Source organism: Panthera pardus, unplaced genomic scaffold (genome assembly GCF_024362965.1).
Source record: "Panthera pardus isolate Hobbes unplaced genomic scaffold, ASM2436296v1 HiC_scaffold_2, whole genome shotgun sequence".
In the NCBI taxonomy this organism is placed as follows: Eukaryota; Metazoa; Chordata; class Mammalia; order Carnivora; family Felidae; genus Panthera; species Panthera pardus.
In genome coordinates this window covers 88,573,762-88,589,474 of record NW_026526765.1, presented here as the reverse complement: position 1 = coordinate 88,589,474, position 15,713 = coordinate 88,573,762, and the positions used below count along the sequence as shown (strand labels likewise).

Below are 15,713 nucleotides of genomic sequence, written 5' to 3'. Positions count from 1 at the left end.
CAGATTTGTGTGACATAGTGGAACAAGCTGGGAAGAGAGTCAAATCCCATACCAAATCTTGCAATTATATAAGGACTCTCCTGGAAAAGAGTTCTCATTCTTTTATAAGTACAATGCAGTATTATATTACCAGTATTTATATTTTATAAATAAAGCATAGAATGTCTTCTATCTTCCTGGTTTTTTTCTTTGAAAAATAAACAATAAATAACTTTCTCTAAGTACTGAGCCTCACGTGAGGCAATCTGTTAAAGGGCAGTCACAATAAAAAAAATAATAATAAAAACATTGCTTAGAAATACTTTCCTCTTTATGTCAAAATTTGTAGGTTTTTTCTCTTTATGTTACCAGAAACATAGAAGAATCTTGTATTAAGCGTTCATCTGCTTCTTCTGTTCTTGTCCACCTAATAGGTTAGTCTTTGATAATTGTATAAAATAAATTTTACTGAGGCTGATTATAATATGCGAAAAAATAGATGCAAGCATGAGAAGAGAATATGAAGCAATAGCAGATGATGAATTTTTAAAAAATCAAAAAACATCCCTTTCATCTAAATGCCTAGGGGAGGGTGTGGGGAGAGAGAAAGGAAAGAATATTGCATTATCTACATGCAAAATAATGAAGTGGATATTATCTTACAAAAATTAACTCAAATGGATTAAAAACCTAAATGTAAGACCAAAAACTATAAAACTCTTAGAAGAAAACATAGGGATAAAACTTGATGACATTGGATTTTACAAATATTTCTTTGATATGACACCAAAAGCACAGGTAACAAATTCAACATAAACAACACTACATCAACCTTAAAACCTTCATGCACATCGGAGGATAATCAACCAACTGAAAAAGAAACCTATGGAATGGGAGAAAATATTTGAGATCAGATATCTTATAAGGATTTAATACCCAGAATATATAAAAAGCCGCTACAACTCAAAAACAAAAAACAAATAATCTGATTTTAAAATGGACAAAAAACTTGAATAGACATTTCTTTACATAAAATAAACAAATGGTTAACAAACGTATGAAGGGATCCTTAATATCACTAATCATTGAAGAAATGCCAACCAAATTGACAATAAGATAATACCTCACACCCATTAGGATGGCTAATATCAGAAGAACAGAAAATAACAAATTCTGGAGAAGATGTGGAAATAGAGGAGCACTTGTGCACTGTTGGTAGGATTGTAAAAAGTGCAACCTCTATAGAAAACAATAAGGCAGTTTCTTAAAAAATTAAAATTACCATGTGATCCAGAAATCCTTACATTTCTAAAAGAAGTGAAAGCAGGGTCACAAAGAGATATTTGTATATCTACGTTCATAGCAACGTTATTCACAGAAGCAATCCAAATCCAAACTCTATCACTGGATGAAGAGACAGACAAAATGTGGTATATACACATATATATGTACCCACACACATCTATACATATAACCTATGTATATACATACACAATGGAATGTTATTTAGACTTAAAAAGAATAGATACCCTTTTACATGTTGCAACATGGATAAACCTTGAGGACATTACACTACGTGAAATAAGCTAATCACAAAAAAAGACTATACTACACGACTCCACTAATACAAGGCATCTAAAGTCATCAAATTCATAGAAACAAAAAGTAGAATGGTAGTCCTCTGTGGCTATGGAGAGGAAGAAACGGGCATTTTTGTTCAACAGGAATAGTGTCAGTTTTGCAAGAGGATAGGGTTCTAGAGCTCCGTTGCACTGCGCAGTAATGTGAATAGACTTAACACTACTGAGCTGTACACTTAAAAATGGTTAAGATGGTCAATTTTATGTCACGTGTTTTTTGTTTTTTGTTTTTACTGCAATTAAAAATTTTCAAGAGTTTTAATAACTCAACCCAAATTATGCCAAACTTTTCATTATTAAGAAAGAATGGTTTGGGGCGCCTGGGTAACTCAGTTAAGCATCTGACTTCAGCTCAGGTCATGATCTCTCAGTTCACAAGTTCAAGCCCCACATCAGGCTCTGTGCTGAGAGCTCAGAGCCTGGAGCCTGCTTCAAGTTCTATGTCGCCCTCTCTCTCTGTACCTCCCCCACTTGTGCTCTGTCAATCTCTCTCTCTCAAAACTAAATAAACATTAAAAAATGGTTTCAAATGTGTTAAAAAATTAAGTATTAACAAATTTCTGAAAGAACAGTATAATTTCAAAGTGTTTAACAGAGGAAGTCAGTAACATACATGAAATTAAAGTTTGAAAAATCTGGGTATAGGTAATTGAGCAAACTGGAAAATGCCCACTTTATTCTAAGATATATCTACTTATATTTGGTTCCTGGAGAGTTAGAGCACAGTCATCTTTTGTTGTACAGTCTGATTAAAATTTTTATCATCTTTTGTTTCTGATATTTTTACTTTTTCCTGTTTTTTTTTTTTTTTTGCTTTTGTTTCTGTTTAAACAAATGTGCCCCACAATGGTTCAATAAATAAGACAAATGCTGCGACTATAAAAGCTGCAGTTTGTAATATACCACATCTAGAACCCAGAACAAATGAATTAGACAGAAGTGGTCATTATTCTAATCAAACAATCAGGTAACATCACGACAAGTTGGTTTGCAGCATCAAAACTGTCCATTTAAGTCCTTTTTCTTAATGATCAGAGGCCTCATGTTTTCGCCTGCCTCCTCATCGTGTTTTGTGTGAGATCCATTACAGGACGGGAACTTTTTGGACCTCCAACAATGGCAAAACACAGCTTTATCTCCCAAAGCCTCCATGTCAAAAGCGTGTTTACTATCTTGCGGCTGTCTTTCTGGATGTGAGGTTTTACCATAGATTTGTTGTGATGATTTCTAACATTAAACCTTTTGTAGGCTAGATAATCAATCGCAGCTGTGTCAGGAGCAACGGTACCTGTTGTGATCTATTCAACTCGTACGTAGAAGTCAGACTCATGGCACCTTTGCCTGCAAGGTGTGTGTGCAGGACCCTAAGAACAAACAGGCTCTCGTGGAAGCAGGGCTGGCGTAAAGGCGTGAAAAGTGGACTAAGTGTACTGATGCCTGGCAGACGCCGAGGTGGGCGGTAAGCACACGTGTGCTTCTGGTATTTTTAATTATCTAGCTCTCCAGCTGCCTTTAACTTTCCAAGCACCCATCCATTCACCCATCCACGCATATGTAATTTTCCTCCTTCCTCGCCTTCCTTCCACCCTGCAATACCTGTAGGTGCTTACCATGGCCCTATGTGCCTAAACATTTTAATTCTCTAAGAACTTAAAGAATGTTGAAGGAAGGTCTCAAAGAATTTTTAGGAGTTACCATCATATTGATAAGACTATGGACACATCTTGTACGTACCTATCAAATCCCCCAATGGTAAGCAACAGCAAACGTGACTCCTCCTTTTCTCAGTCCGCGTGACAAAACGTAGCTGCCACCGCGTTTGCTGTTCTTCACACTAGTTGCAGTGTCGGGACAACTGCACATTTTCCACAGTGCTCTCTAGCAAATGTTTTGAAATTTACCCTCCAGAGACCATCTGCTATAAATGGGCTTCAATGGAGTTAATGAATATTTTATTACTCTCTCGCCTTATTTTGGCTTAAAATGGAAAACACGGGTTAAGTGTAAAGTGTCAAATTAACAGAAATGCTTCACTGAACCATTCAGTCTCTGAAAAAGTTTCGTTAAGTATATGTGTGTATTTCGTGTAATCGGTTTACCAATGTGAATATATGCCAGGGAAAACATGAATGACTCAATATGAAATGCCTAATACTTTCTAGGTATAATTTCTGGCACCATAAACACATCACTTTTGATTGATCTGAAATAAGGCAGTCATTGACTGGTTGAACGAATCTGATAGGTCATACGTTCTCTAGAAAGTCAAATGCCTTGAGAACATTTTCTGCAGTAAAGCTATTCACCACACACCATTTTTTCTGTTGTCACTATTTGATCATCCTTTGCTTTGTGACCGTGTAAAATAGTGCTGAATTTCTCAAGTTGTTCATTATTTGCCTATGGGAGAATTACTGTGGAGTCTGGGTCAAAGTTGGGGCTTTAGCCTTCAAAATTCCTTCTTTCTAAAATAAAGAACCAACTATTTGTTGAACTATGTATAGTTACAAAACATCACACCTTTGCATTGCAGCAACAGTGTATATGTTTTCTATGGTTTTAACAACAGATGAGCTGAAATATCAGGTGAGATTTGATGACTTCATGTTGCTCTGGTCACAAGATGCAGTTAAAAAATATCTACTGAAGATTTATGTGTCTGAGACAATGTTAAAATTTTCAGATATATCATATATCATCTCACTTTATCTCCCCAATTACACTGATTTATGAGAATGCATATCAGCTACATTTTACAGTTGAGAAGGTGATAGTCACAGATCAGGATCTCACAGTGTGTGAGTTTGAGCCCCACATCAAGCTCTGTGCTGACAGTGCAGAGCCTGCTTGGGGTTTTCATACTCTCTCCCTCTCACTCTGCCCCTCTCCCTCTCTCTTTCTCTCAAAAAATAAATAAATAGACTTATAAAAAATTACAAAAAAAAAAAAAGGAAGGGCCAAACAGTTTATCCAAGACCACCCACTTATAAATTGAGATTTGGGTTAGTCTAACGCAAAAGCCGATGTTTTGTGTTATATCATGTGAACTCCAGCCCTTCATAGCCCTTCACATGAATACAGTTATTTTTAAATTGGAAAGATTAAAAATTCACTTTGCTTTTTAAAAAGAAAAGGCAAAAGGAAGAAAAACTGTTTTTTAAAAAAACTTTTTCTGACTTTTTATTATGTGATAAACATTGTGTAAGATACTTTCAAATGCTTTGTACTGAATCCCTAAAATAAAACTTAGATTATTTCTATTGTAAATATAACAGGTATGGTTGGAATTATGAATTCTAGACTTCATTTCTAGTTAATATAATCCATATTTTTCTTAATTAGGTGGATAATAGATTTTTTTCGACCTCAGGTAAACATTATAGATAATGGATGTTTTGCTTTTATTTTAAAAAAAAAATTTTTAAGGTTTATTTATTTTTGAGAGAGAGAGCAAGAGAGTGTGCGTGCTTGAGTGGGGGAGGGACAGAGAGAGAGGTAGACACAGAATCTGAAGCAGGCTCTGGGCTCTGAGCTGTCAGCACAGAGCCCAGCGTGGGGCTCAAACTCATGAACTGCTAGATCATGACCTAAGCTGAAGTTGGATGCTTAACTGACTGAGTCACCCAGAAGCCCCTGTTTTGCTTTTAGATATCAATAATTGCGACCCCCCCTTTTTTTTGTTAGATTTATTTACTTACCAAATTTTCATTGCATACATATAATAGGCCAGGTACCCTTCTAGGTGCTGGAGATGGAAATAGAAACATCTGCCCCTATAGAACTTACATTCTACCGAATTTTATCTCTAGAACCAACTCATACACTACCTGGAAAAATATTAGTTACAGGTACTATGCCTATTTGATAATCTTCACCTACCATTAGTTTGATTCAAGAGTTCAGGATCATCAAAACATCAAACTTAAATTGTATCTTAATCTGCCAATTGGTAAAACAGTTTCTTCCTTTGGCTTTTTTTTTTTTTTAATTTCAAGAAAATCATTAGAATAAAGTGCTCATATGTTTACCTGAAACAGACTTCCCTTCAGTCAACAAATAACATCAACAGCAAATTCTGAGACTGAGTAGGTGGCTATATTATTGAGCTTCTTTTAATTGTTTTTGGCAGTCCTCTCTCTTATATTCCTTTGCTTTCTTATCCTTACCTCTATGCCTAAGGCCTAACACACCCGCTTTATATGGGGGTTATCTCGTACCTTCTTACATTCATTCTTTTTTTTTTCTATTCCTAGTGACATTTCTCCGTTTCTCCATTATTTTCTTGCATCTGAATGCATGGAATGAAAAGTTTCAAAGTTGTTATGTGTGTGAAGGAGACTTGTTTCTGTGGTTACAATGCTATCATATAATAATGTGATGTTTCAGGATATATATTAATCTGTTACAAGTTTCACTCAGTCCTTAAAATTCATCATTACATATATAAACCGGTTGCCTTCATTCTCCGATTACTTGAACAGTTTAACAAGATGGAAAAGTACAGAAAATTAGAGGACATTGCCCCACAAAGTACAAATATTATACCCACCCTAGTCGAAAGCAGGAAGTTCAGAAAAAAAATGGGGGGGAGATAATTTCCAAGAAAGCTATATAAATGCTTTTTCTTTAAGGTAAACACAGATGAGCATGAAAATAGAAAAACTGTTATTAGGTAGAAAGCAGAATTTATTTAACCTTTTCTGGTTGTGGGTAATTGGCACAGAAAGGAAACTTTGATCCCACGACTTGTGGGTATAAGAGCTGGAGTTGTTTTCTTCTTGCCAGAGCCACGGCATCAAAGAAAGATGTTTAAAACATGTTTAAAAACATGTTCCTAGTAGTAGACTTACTTGCAGAATTGGAAAGCTTAGCCTGAAATTGCAGCACTTGCCTATCTCTGTGCATTAGAACACAGAAATAGAAACAGCTTATTATCTAGAATTATAATTGGCGAATATTCTAAACTTTTAAAATCAAAACTTTGAACAGCATGCTATTAGCTTATCAAGTTTCACTTGAGTAAGCAGTTGACATGAACTGGATTGGATCAACGTGCTAAGGGACATGGATGATGCTCATGGAATGACACAGAGCCGTATGAGTAAAAAGGAAACAGTTACACCGGAACAGCCCCAGAGACATCGTGCCTAGTTACACCTTAACTAAAGATGATTATTACACCAGGCACTCCTTCCCTCTTTCCCTCCTTATTTCCTTCCTTCCTTCCTTCCTTCCCTCATTTGGATTGCATAATTTATTAATATCTATACGCTGTGATAGGTTTTAGAGATACAACAGTGAACAAAAACCACAGAATCTCCTCCTCAGAACTCACACCTTAGTTATTTATGTATATTTTTCATAGTTTGGTAATATTAGTATAGAGGTAGAGACTCTTTGCTACCTACCCCATATCCACTGAACCCTTTTTTCCTTTTAAAGAAATTTGGGGTGCCTGGGTGGCTTAGTCGGTTGAGTGTCTGACTTCAGCTCAGGTCATGATCTCACGGTTTGTGAGTTCGAGCCCTGCATTGGGCTCTGTGCTGACAGCTCGGAGACTGGAGCCTGCTTCGGATTCTGTGTCTCCCTCTCTCTCTGCCCCTCCCCTGCTCATGCTGTCTCTCTCTGTCTCTCAATAATAAATAAACATTAAAATTTTTTTTTACATAAAGAAATCTCTGTTATTGAGGGTGCCAATGTAGACAGACAAAACATTTCCCATCTTTCCTTTAAAAGAGAGTTATCCAACAAAATGTAAGCAAAGGTCAATGGATGAGTTTCCCAGCAAACTTCTTTAACTGAGGGCTACATCCTTGTGCACTTTGTCCTTCTTCCTTCCTACTATATGGAACATGGATATGATAGCTGGAGCTGAAGCAGTTATTTTAAAACCATGAGACAACTTGAACATGGAAACAATATTCTAAAAATGTAGAGGGGAAAAAAATCAAAGGAGCCTGATTTATGGGTGAAATCTCAGAGGGGCCAAAGTTCAGGAAAGCCTGCCTATGAATTTCCGCTACATGAAAAATAAAGTCGTATGTGCTTCTTACTTAAATTATTTCAGTTTTTAAAAATATGCCATTCTTTCTAATTATGATAGATACCCAAATATACATATATATGTATATGTGTATATATATGTATATGTACAAAAGACATAAATTCTAACACAAACACAAATTTATACACATATAATGAGATGTTATTCCAAATGTGGACTTGTTTATTTTCAGTCAAAACTTCCACAAACCCCTGCCATTCCAGCTTTAAAAGTTTTTCTGTTGAAAGACTGCTTGAAATGTTTTGAGGAAAGATGCCCACTAGAGAAACTGGTTGGCCATTCTATGCAATTTTTGGTATTCAGAAGGGATAAACTAGTCAAGAGGAGGAGCCCCTTACCCACTGAAGTTCAAGACAAGCTACTCCTGTTATGACATCTTCTACATTTGCTTTGATTTCAGTTCTACCATTTTCTAAATTCTTAAAGAATATCTTCTATGTCATCAAATTCATTGTTGAATTAACCACCTTTTAGTTAATTGTCATTGTTTATGGGTATCTTCTCTCTTCAGTAAAATTACCCTTGCAAAGAAGAACAGTATCTCTTCATGTTATGTTAGCCACCAGGCTGAGACTAGGACAAGCTATTCAAGTATTAACTAGGTGATCGTATGACCCAGAGATCCTTGTTTAGTGAATGAAACATGGTATTTTGATTTGGAATATCTAAGGTTTCTTTGTTTTGTTTTGTTTTTAAAGGGTGCTTGGGGAAAACCTGGGTGGCTCAGGCAGTTAAGCCTCTGATTCTTGGTTTCGGCTCAGGTCATGATCTCATGGTTTGTGAGATCAGGCCTTGTGCTTGGTTCCACACTGGTGGTACAAAGCCTGCTTGGGATTCTCTCTCTCTCTCTCTCTCTCTCTCTCTCTCTTTCTCTCTCTCCCCCCACACTCCACACATGCACATGTGCACACTCTATCCCTCTCTCTCAAAATAAATAAAATAAACTTTTTAAAAATGTTAAAAGGTATTTATATGAGCACTTCTTATAAGACATATGTTTTCTTTTTTAAAATATTTATTTCTTTTTTAGAGAGAGAGAGAGAGAGACAGAGACAGAGCCTGAGCAGGGCAGGGGCAGAGAGAGAGGGAGACACATAACCTGAAGCAGGCTCCAGGCTCTGAGCTGTCAGCACAGAGCCCGATGCAGGGCTGGAACACATGAACTGTGAGATCATGACCTCAGCTGAAGTCAGACACTTAACCCACTGAGCCACCCGGGTGCCCCAAGATAAATGTTTTCTGAAAACACATAAAAGTTTCATCTCTTGTTACAACCTACAAGAGCATTTTTAGAAGAATGTCTTGCGGGGACACCTCAGTGACAAGTTTAGTGATAATAGTCAATAGGCTGCTCTTCCATTCTTTCATTCAGCAGATCTTTCTTGAGGACCCTCTACCCAACAAGCATTGATCTAACCTGGAGGGGAGGGGAGGGGTGAGATGGGTGGGATGGTAGTAAGGCAAAAAGTGCATCACAAAGAACTATTCTAACTGGAAAAGCAGACTACAAACAAGTATTTCGAATGTATAATATAATTCTATATCATGAGAACAAAAAGTTCTCGAAATAATTTAAAGCAGAATGCTAGAAAAGAAAATGATAGGAAGAACTATTTTTCCACGTGGAGGTAGCAAAGCCAACCAAACGAAGCTCTGGAAAATGGCTTGCAGGTCCCCAGTTAGAGATGCCCTGGGTTTATCCCAGAAATAGCCAGAAGTCTAGTATAGTATGTCTGGACAGCCATGAGTGAAGCGTAGTGCTAGGGGAGGGGCACCCAGAGAGAGGCAGGGAACAGATTGATCAAGATTTCGGGGGTGAAAGTAAGAGTTTGCATTGTACTCCAAAGGTAATGGTAAGTGACCAGAAAGTTTTAATCAGGGCAATGCATTATCAGATTTACATATTAAATTGTTCTTCTGGCTACAAGATAAAGGGCAGAGTGTTTGAGATGCTGAAAGGAAACTGAGAGACCAGGTAGTAGATGACGAAGGAAGAAAGAATGTGGAGTGGACTAAGGAGAGTAGTGTTGAGAAGTCAAAAGGGGCGACATTCAGCAAATACTCAGCTAGGAGAACTGAGAAGACTTGCTGATGTAGGCGATGTGGTGGCAATATTTTGGTTAGAGTCAACATATAGAGCAGATGAAATCCAGAGTGACAATATAACGCACTGAGGTACTCAATAAAATGTTCTCATTTCATCCAGAGAGAACAAAGCTTTCCTTAAAAGATTTTGCCTTTCAACTGTCACTGGATAAAGGGAGTCAGAGAATACTATTAAGAATTCTTATTGGTGGCGAGTATTTCTTTTAAGTGGCTAATCAGGAGGTAGAGGGAGAAAAAATAAAGAATGATAACTTATAGGATGATCATTATTTTGTAAACAATGTAAACGATCTGGATTCTAAATTATAAATGTCGAATATTGCTACTTTTATTTTGCCTCAGACCTTCACTTTGTCCTCTGGCAACTGGCAATTTTAATTATAGTAAGAAAATTTTTTTTAAAAATTGACAACTTAAAAATGTATAAAACCAGATTGGATAAGTTGAAAGTGCTCAGTAGGATGCTAGGTATATTTTATTTTTGAGTTATAGGGTACCATCAAAAAGATAGACATTCAGAGGAAGGAGCACATACCAGAAAATTGACAGCTTTGCGAATGGCTTGAAAGGTAGGAGAAAGATATGTTTTAAAGAATACCAGAGAAAAGGAGTGAAACCTCCCAAATGTAGAGAACTCGGTGATTAAGTGTGTTGTCAATAGCTTCTGACAGTAGGCATGCAGTGAGACTTTGGGTATTTCACACACTGGCACTTTTGCACCACACAGATAAACACAAATCAACTATTTTGCTCACTGAGTTTGATGAGTTTACTCCATTTCCGCTATAGTCAACACTACTAGGATTTAACGGTATTTATTGTTGATTCCACTGGGAATCTGGAATCCAACCTATCTGGAATATAGCTGATTTGTGACAGATCACAGTGAGAGGTGAATCCACCGGTGATGGATAGGTAGGCAGGTAGGTAGGTAGACAGGCACTGGGACCATTGTGGTCAGAATGTTGTATCCAAAGAAGGTGAAAATATTTTCTATGCCCTTGTGTAAAATTCTCAGTTTATTTTTATACAATGGCTCTTACTTAGACAGTCTTTTCAATTTTAGACATTAAAAACCAAAAAGGAACTGATGAACAAAATAACTTCATAGAAATCATTTTGGAAGCACTCAAATTTTAACACTCAATTCTCATTAAAAGTCTCAATGTGGGAAACTTCTAAAAGTAAATCAAGATCAAATGATATCAGCAGTAACAGTTTTTGCCAAGATAAAGCCTGACCTTTCTAACTTAAGCTAGGTTATCAGGTGCACTGGAGAGAATAATGGAACTTGTCGTTGGAACTAGTAGTTACCAATTAGGGACTGTGCATTATAATAATTTCATTTAGCATTTGAACAACTTTAAGATGTGATTATTATCTCCTTTTCATAAGATAAAGAAACAGAGATTCAAAAAGATAAATATTATCTGGGACTTGTAAAGAGAAGTAAATGCTGGAACAGTGATTTACAGTCACCCTTTTTGTGGTATTCCTACACCCTTCTTGCAGTAGGGAATCTTCATTGGACTGAAAGGAATGGTTAGAAGGTAAATTTCAGCTCCTAAGAAGGAAGCACCTTCTATCTATTAAACACTCTTCAAGCAAAACAGATTTTCTCAGGAGATCTCTTCCGGCTGCAAGATCATATGAGTCTACTATGATATTCTATAATCATGATAAAATAAATTAAGAATGGGATTTTTATCATGCAATTCAATGTATTATAACAAAAGACTCAGGTAGGTATGTATCACTCTTAACAGCACCCAGGGAAGGCAAGGAAAGATGGGCCCGTAACCCCTTCACCACTGTGCGACTACACCAGACGGATGCTGTTCATCTTTAGTTGCCTTGCAGGGCAATAAGGGAAGACACCAGAGTCGGATTGTGAGTACCAGCCACAGGGAGCTACACATGGATTGATTCATGTTTTGTCCACATCAACCAGTAAGAGAAAAATGCACCAGAGTTTTGTGGGGTCACAACTGCCAACCTTATCTTCTCCAACTTTTCAAATAGAGATCTGATATTTACTTCGCATCTTCACAAAAGCATACTCTGTCTTCTGAAGGAAACTGATGTGAAATTACCTGGCTAGTAATTAGCCAAACAAAATTGGCCTGGCTAGTGACTCAAGGTACTCTGGATTATTTTGAATCCAATACAAATTTATTTAAGAGAGAAAAAAAATGCTACTCTAATCTAACCACAAATGTCCTTACCACATAGATACTTCTCATTCAGCTGATGCATTAGAACCATACCAGTTATATTCCTATCTCTTGAGAAGTTGTACTTTATCTAATTTGTTTACATTTTGACCTTCGCCAATAGTTCTGATCAATTTATTTGTAACTGTTACATTCATACATAAATAGAAGCTATAGTTCTACCATTAAATAATATCTACTTAAATTTCAGGTATTATGGCTACTGATAGTGACAAGAAAATTAAAAGAAATCTGAAATATATCTCAAGATGCTATGAAATATATTTGCCTCTGCCCTTCAACTTCAGATAAATTGTGCTTTATATCTTCATTATCAATGCATATTATCTGACATGAATATTAAAATATGAGCATTTACAGAAGAAATATAAACTGCATTTACTACCAACATTGGCAGGGATGTGCAGGAACTAGAACTTGCTTACACTGTTGGAAGAAATATAAAATGGTTCAACCACTTTGGTAAATAGTTTTGAAGTTTCTTAAAATTTTAAATATACATCTACCAAATGATCCATTCATTCCACCCTGACTATGCACTCAGGGTGTAAACATACCCATCTGTCAAAGATTTATACGCAAGTGTTCATAGCAGCTTCATTTTTTATAGCCCCAAACTGGAAACAACACAAATGTCCATCCACAGGTGAAGAGATAAACAAATGTGGTAGATGCATATTATGAAATACTATTCAACAATTAAAAGGAATGAATTATTGATGTGTGCTACAATCTGGGTGAATCCCAAAATTATGCTTAGCGAAAGCAGTACATACTGTAGGATTACAGTTTTATGAAATGAGAAAAAATATGCAAACTAATTTATAGTGGCAGAAAGCAGATCAATGGTTGCCTGGGTAACCAGGTGGGGAAAAGGAGGGATTACCAAGTAACCCAAGGAAATTTTGAGGAGTGAGGGATATGTTCATGATCTTCGTTTTGGTGATATTTTAATGGGTTAATATATATTTCAAAACTTATATTCTACTCTTCTAATATGTACAGTTTATTATATGTTCATTTTTTTTTTCAATATATGAAATTTATTGTCAAATTGGTTTCCATACAACACCCAGTGCTCATCCCAAAAGGTGCCCTCCTAAATACCCATCACCCACCCTCCCCTCCCTCCCATCCCCCATCAACCCTCAGTTTGTTCTCAGTTTTTAACAGTCTCTTATGCTTTGGCTCTCTCCCACTCTAACCTCTTTTGTTTTTTTCCTTCCCCTCCCTCATGGGTTTCTGTTAACTTTCTCAGGATCCACATAAGAGTGAAACCATATGGTATCTGTCTTTCTCTGTATGCCTTATTTCACTTAGCATCACACTCTCCAGTTCCATCCATGTTGCTACACAAGGCCATATTTCATTCTTTCTCATTGCCACGTAGTATTCCATTGTGTATATAAACCACAATTTCTTTATCCATTCATCAGTTGATGGACATTTAGGCTCTTTCCATAATTTGGCTATTGTTGAGAGTGCTGCTATAAATATTGGGGTACAAGTGCCCCTATGCATCAGTACTCCTGTATCCCTTGGATAAATTCCTAGCAGTGCTATTGCTGGGTCATAGGGTAGGTCTATTTTTAATTTTCTGAGGAACCTCCACACTGCTTTCCAGAGTGGCTGCACCAATTTGCATTCCCACCAACAGTGCAAGAGGGTTCCCGTTTCTCCACATCCTCTCCAGCATCTATAGTCTCCTGATTTGTTCATTTTGGCCACTCTGAGTGGCGCCAGCACCATTTGTTAAAGAGACTGTCTTTTTTCCATTGGATGTTCCTTCCTGCTTTGTCAAAGATTAGTTGGCCATACGTTTGTGGGTCTAGTTCTGGGGTTTCTATTCTATTCCATTGGTCTATGTGTCTGTTTTTGTGCCAATTCCATGCTGTCTTGATAATGACAGCTTTGTAGTAGAGGCTTAAGTCTAGGATTGTGATGTCTCCTGCTTTGGTCTTCTTCAAAATTACTTTGGCTATTCGGGGCCTTTTGTGGTTCCATATGAATTTTAGGATTGCTTGTTCTAGTTTCGAGAAGAATGCTGGTGCAATTTTGATTGGGATTGCATTGAATGTGTAGATAGCTTTGGGTAGTAGTGACATTTTGACAATATTTATTCTTCCAATCCATGAGCAGGGAATGTCTTTCCATTTCTTTATATCCTCTTCAATTACCTTCATAAGCTTTCTATGGTTTTCAGCATACAGATCTTTTACATCTTTGGTTAGATTTATTCCTAGGTATTTTATGCTTCTTGGTGCAATTGTGAATGGGATCAGTTTCTTTATTTGTCTTTCTGTGGCTTCATTGTTAGTGTATAAGAATGCAATGATTTCTGTACATTGATTTTGTATCCTGCAACTTTGCTGAATTCATGTATCAGTTCTAGCAGACTTTTGGTGGAGTCTATCGGATTTTCCATGTATAGTATCATGTCATCTGCAAAAAGTGAAAGCTTGACTTCATCTTTGCCAATTTTGATGCCTTTGATTCCCTTTTGTTGTCTGATTGCTGATGCTAGAACTTCCAACACTATGTTAAACAACAGCAGTGAGAGTGGACATCCCTGTCATGTTCCTGATCTCAGGGAAAAAGCTCTCAGTTTTTCCCCATTGAGGATGATGTTAGCTGTGGGCTTTTCATAAATGGCTTTTATGATGTTTAAGTATATTCCTTCTATCCCGACTTTCTCAAGGGTTTTTATCAAGAAAGGGTGCTGAATTTTGTCAAAGGCCTTTTCTGCATCAATTGAAAGGATCATATGGTTCTTATCATTTCTTTTATTAATGTGATGTGTCACGGTGATTGATTTTCGAATGTTGAACCAGCCCTGCATCCCAGGAATGAATCCCACTTGATCATGGTGAATAATTCTTTTTATATGCTGTTGAATTCGATTTGCTAGTATCTTATTGAGAATTTTTGCATCCATATTCATCAGGGATATTGGCCTGTAGTTCTCTTTTTTTACTGGGTCTCTGTCTGGTTTAGGAATCAAAGGAATACTGGCTTCATAGAATGAGTCTGGAAGTTTTCCTTCCCTTTCCATTTCTTGGAATAGCTTGAGAAGGATAGGTATTATCTCTGCTTTAAACGTCTGGTAGAACTCCCCTGGGAAGCCATCTGGTCCTGGACTCTTATTTGTTGGGAGATTTTTGATAACCGATTCAATTTCTTCGCTGGTTATGGGTCTGTTCAAGCTTTCTATTCCCTCCTGATTGAGTTTTGGAAGAGTGTGGGTGTTTAGGAATTTGTCCATTTCTTCCAGGTTGTCCAATTTGTTGGCATATAATTTTTCATAGTATTTCCTGATAATTGTTTGTATCTCTGAGGGATTGGTTGTAATAATTCCCTTTTCATTCATGATTTTATCTATTTGGGTCATCTCCCTTTTCTTTTTGAGAAGCCTGGCTAGAGGTTTGTCAATTTTGTTTATTTTTTCAAAAAACCAACTCTTGGTTTCGTTGATCTGCTCTACAGTTTTTTTAGATTCTATATTGTTTATTTCTGCTCTGATCTTTATTATTTCTCTTCTTCTGCTGGGTTTGGGGTGTCTTTGCTGTTCTGCTTCTATTTCCTTTAGGTGTGCTGTTAGATTTTGTATTTGGGATTTTTCTTGTTTCTTGAGATAGGCCTGGATGGCAATGTATTTTCCTCTCAGGACTGCCTTCGCTGCGTCCCAAAGTG

At 36.8% G+C, this 15,713-nt stretch overlaps 1 long non-coding RNA gene across 1 annotated transcript in view; it reads right to left on the bottom strand.

The window, feature by feature from the left end:
• The window catches only part of LOC109275073 (uncharacterized), a 30,329-nt gene extending 18,907 nt beyond the window's left edge, over positions 1-11,422 (bottom strand). The window contains exon 1 of the long non-coding RNA XR_002083963.2: positions 11,269-11,422. This is a non-coding gene — a long non-coding RNA (uncharacterized LOC109275073). The remainder of the gene's footprint in view (positions 1-11,268) is intronic.
• Positions 11,423-15,713: the final 4,291 nt, after the last annotated feature.